The sequence below is a fragment of the Gavialis gangeticus genome, unplaced genomic scaffold, assembly GCF_001723915.1.
Source record: "Gavialis gangeticus isolate Ggan-Ray unplaced genomic scaffold, GavGan_comp1, whole genome shotgun sequence".
NCBI lineage: Eukaryota > Metazoa > Chordata > Crocodylia > Gavialidae > Gavialis > Gavialis gangeticus.
Genome location: NW_017728971.1, coordinates 81,804 through 86,647, shown reverse-complemented (window position 1 = coordinate 86,647; position 4,844 = coordinate 81,804). Strand labels below are relative to the sequence as shown.

General features: G+C 41.7%; 1 long non-coding RNA gene across 2 annotated transcripts; it reads left to right on the top strand.

The window, feature by feature from the left end:
* The first annotated feature begins 112 nt into the window (after window positions 1-112).
* On the top strand, window positions 113-4,495 carry LOC109288986. Of its 2 annotated transcripts, XR_002095275.1 has the most exons (4): window positions 113-202; window positions 1,329-1,486; window positions 3,699-3,768; window positions 4,171-4,495. It is a non-coding gene; the product is annotated as an uncharacterized LOC109288986 (long non-coding RNA). The 2 variants fall into 2 exon arrangements; XR_002095273.1 differs by lacking the exon at window positions 4,171-4,495 and having other exon boundaries at window positions 114-202; window positions 3,699-4,114.
* The last annotated feature ends 349 nt before the right edge of the window (window positions 4,496-4,844 follow it).

Here is a 4,844-nt window from a genome sequence, read left to right as displayed (position 1 = left end):
ACCCGGCGCGATGACGCAGGTGCGCCGCACGTGACGGCGGAATGAGTTGCCAGGCGCGCTGACGAGGCACAAGGGCTCCTCCGATTGGTGGTGAGGAAGTGCGCCCGCTATTGGCCACTTTGGGGAGGAGTCACGTGAGGGAAGATGGCGGCTTTTGCCCCTGAGAGAGGGCGCGCGAAGGATTCTGGGGGGGGTGCAGCCGGTGTTGGGACTGCTTGCCTGAAGGTGGGATTGGCCTGCAGCAGGGGCCTGCTGTGTGCAGCGCCAAGCACTTGCGGGGGTAGGGAGCGGGGGCAGGGGCAGGTGGCAGGGACCGGCTGGCGTTGGGCTGGGCTGCGGCCACTTTCCACACTGTCTTCATTGCAAAGAACAGTTCTTACAACTCTTATATGTTGGAAGGATAAATAATAAAATAATAATTTGTTTATTTTAATAATGCAATATTTATTCATTTTAATGATATAATATTCATTTATTTTATTAATAAACCATTTATTTTAATAATACAGTATCCATTCATTTTATTAATAAACCATTTATTTATTTTAATAATACAATATTTATTTACTTTAATAATAAATCATTTGCTTACTTTAATTATACAATATTTATTTACTTTAATAGTACAATATTCATTTTATTAATCATGTATTCTTTTAATAATACAATATTTACTTTAATAAATTATTTACTTTAATAATATATATTTATTGTAATCACAATTTATTTGTTTCTTTTAATAATAATAAAATATATTTGTTAATATAAAATAATAAATAACCTTCCCTGCCCACATCCTTCGACTGACACGGCTACAAGCAACACCCCCAACCCGCGAACAATGCACACGTGGTCTCCTGTGTCGCTTGAGGGAAAGGCAGACGTGAGATCTTCTTTTAGACCAACTAAATTGCTGGGGATAATTGTTCTTCGCAAGCTTTCAGACCCAAACGCCCCTCTTCAGGCACGGGGAGAGTCTGCTGGTGTTTTGTGTTCTCTTGGACCCTTCCATAAAGGAGAGACACTGCTGTGTAAGGGCAGCTGAATCGAGCCCGAGTGCTGTTTATCCTGCCCGAGTACTTCCTTGTCGCTCTCCCCTGTTGTTGGGTGCTGGGTCAGTGTTTAAACCCCATGTCTGCCCACCGTAGCACTGAAAAGAAGCTAAGTGTGCTACAGATTGCTGTGGCTTGGGACTGAATTCTTAATGACAATTATAAGTTTTGGTGCCAAATGCTGTTTGCTTTGGCCTTCGGAACTGTCTGCGTTAATGAGTAGCTTTGTTTGGAAGATATTTGCATAAAACTATTGTTTTTATGTCATTGCCACAGATAGAGACCCTGCGCTAGACAAGTGAGAGACAGGACCAAGCAAATTAATTCCTCTAGCAGCCAAGTTGAATGCCTTGCCAAGAAGCGTGGCATACTCCCATCAGGAATCCATTCCAGCGTGCAGGGCAGTACAGCACCCTGTGGATACGGTTGCACAGGTGGGGTTCTGAAGGCTAATCCTAACCAACCTTGGCAAAGACACATCCATACAGACTATATCTTGGTGTCCAGGAAACTAGCCTTTTTCCTCCATGCCCTAATGACTGCACCTATTTGCTCAGGGGCTATCCCTTCCATTTATAAAAGGCAGGCATGTAAGATTCAAAGTTAAAATTGAGACTCTTGGAAAATAACCTTTGCCACTGAATGAGCCTCTTCAGTTGCTCCTGCTTTTCCCTTTGGAGGAGGAGTAGCTTTTTTCTCTCCCCAGCTGAACTGCTCTCTTGCCTTTATCCCAATGGACTAGTGACAACAGAAGCAAGTGCTTGTATGCTTGACTCAGACTCAGCTTTATTAAGGATTCTGGCTAAAAGCCATGCTCCCAAAAACAATATAACAGACATAAAACCATAATATAAATTTAAAATTAACAAAAATACAAATATAACAATAAAATAGGACCAACCAATATCAAAGCATTGTTCCTACTCCTAAAAGTAACATAATCAAATACAAATATGGTGATAAATCATAAACCTATAAAAATTTTGTGCATAGGTCCACGATTGACACAGTAAAAAACACATATAGTAATAAAATTTATCAGTCATATCAACAGTAAAGGATGTTTAGCTCTGATCACTTCATGTATGTTTGACTACTGTTGTGCATTACCCCTTTATCAAGGTTGCTGCCCACGTGAACTTTGGGCTCCTACTTCAGGGAACATTGTGTTTAGGCCATTCCTGCATTAAATGCTAGTGTAAAAATACGCAGGGTTGTTGGTTGTAGCTGTGTTGGTCTAAGGACATATGCAGGCAAGGTTCTTTGGGTAGATGTGATATCTTTTATTACACCAGCTAAATAGTTGGAAAAAAGTTCTTTGCAAGCTTGAAGGGTGTTTGTGCCAGAAAGCTTACAAAGAACTTTTTTCCATCTATTTAGTTGGTCTAATAAAAGATATCACATCTACCCAAAGAACCTTGCCAATGTAAAAATATGATAGTTGTCTATTACTGTGCTTTTGTATTGCAGCAGCAAGTCAAAGTCCCAGCTAAGAACTAGTGTCCCACTGTGTTGGGTGCAATGCAAAGAGAACAAAGACAGTCACAGCCCCAGAGACCTTACAATCCAAGTATAAGAAAAGAGAGAACAGATGGGTGGAGCACAAAGAAACTGTGGGCAGTATGAAATGCGCTGGCCTGAGCACAATAGCCTGCTTTTAAGAGCTCAGCAGCTCATTCAAATCTGACAGAGAGAATAGGCTTCCGTGCTTCATGCAATATGAGGCATGTTCACTTTTTGTGTTAGGGCCCCTTCATACCAACAGAGACAAAGCAGCCGGAGCATCCCTAGAAAATATTCCTGGGTGCAGGGGTTTCCTGGAAGGGAGTTTTCCAACAGGTTCAGAATCAGTGCTGCTATTTCCCTCCACATAGGATCCCACAGTACAGAGGGTGTCCTAGGAGTCAGAGAGGCTCCATACAGTTCTTTCCCAGCTGTTGCAGAAACCCAAAGGAACTTTTTAATAGCCAGATGATGAATTTGGACAGCCCTTAGGCTGTGCTTACCTGATTGGGATCTAGGCTGGCCACTGGTTGCTCTGAATACGAAGAGTCCTTTTGTTTAGTCCTGTATCTATGCAGGGATGTCTCAGGGGCATGTGGTGTTAATAAAGATCTTTCAGCACTATTACCATACTTCTGAGCTTGTTAAAACTGTCCCCTATTCTACATAGACTTTGTTCTTTGAACTATATTCCTCTTCCTCCTCCATAAGATGCAATAAAACTGTCAAAAGAAAAAGGATCTCCTGTTGTCCTTTCTGCAGTTTCTCTTCTTTGTATTCCACTGTGAAATGCTACGTATAACTTTGCTGCCTTTCTCCAATGTCTAATGATTATTAGTGGACAAGAGGGGAAATGTGGTTTTTCATTTCCTAAATATACTTGGCCATAACAATTTCCCTGAAAGTCATTAATGTCCTCCAGGTCAGAGATCCTGCATTATGATGAAAGTTAAAACCTCCTTCTGGGTGGCCCTGACCTTTTTATTTGAACACACATGATGGCATGAACTATCAACCTACTAGAAAAGAGTTAAAGGTGGCCTGCAGAAGAAAGCAAAAATGTTGTGGTTTTTTTTCTCAGAGGAGTGGTTTCTTTTCATCTAAATATTTCATCTGTTTGTTTTCTTTACACTGGAAATCCAGGTGTACTCTGCCGGGGAAGATGTGGTGGGTGATTGCAGGGCTGCTCAGATGATGGTATCACAGGAATGTAGTGAGTAAAGTATGACTTTGACTTTATCCTTGCTGCTTGCAATTTTGTTTGCTTTTGTTCCCTCCTGTTTAGCTGAAATGCTTAAGAGGTGGGGAAACCCTCTCTTTCTGATGTGTTTGGTTCTCTTACCCTTCTGTTAAGGCTGAGAATGAGCTCTCAATGTCATTAAGATGGAAGACTCAACTTGACAGCCCTGAGGAGAATAGAAAGGAGTAGGGAGAGGAGTATATGTTCAAACCTGATTTACCTTTCATAGAGAAGGAAAAAAAAAGGGAGGGGAAGGGTTGCAGACCCCTTTAAGAAGGAAAGCCTACTACCTCTTCCATGCTGCTCCCTCTTGCAATACCTGGTAGCCTGTAACATGGGCGGTCATCTCAGCTTTCTCCCTACCCTTTCCCCAAGCCTCCATCCTTATCCTTACAGATTTCCTTGCCCTCCTGCTGAGATCCTACGGAGGGGAAACATGAAAGAGCTAAACACTCTTCAAGAGCAGGGCAGGGCAGAGCAGGGTCTGTCCTGTTTGCCAGACAGGATGAAACCTGTGCACTCTTCACAGTCTATTTTCATTAAATAATATTCAACCTCTTGTTATATGTTGGATATTGAATGCAATGCTTACATTTTCACAAGAGCAAGATTACAACTCAGAATATAGACCTAGAGATATTACTGAACCTATACACTTCATTCTCACACACAACAACTTCAGTTTCAATAACCACCACTTCCTCCAGGCAACGGGCACAGCTGTAGGCACCAACATGGCCCCACAATATGTCAACCTTTTTACGGCCCACCTGGAAGAAGAATTCCTCGAGAACTGCACGATCAAACCCATGCTATACCTAAGATATATAGATGATATCTTCATCATTTGGAGCAAAAACCTGCAGTCTCTGATTGATTTATATCACAAATTCAATAACCATCACCGCTCCATCAAACTATCTCTTGAATACTCCAGCACCAACATTTCCTTTTTAGACACCATGATCAATTTCCAAAATGGTAAAATACAAACCACCATATACAAGAAACCCATGGATCAACATACATATATATCTACACAGAACCAA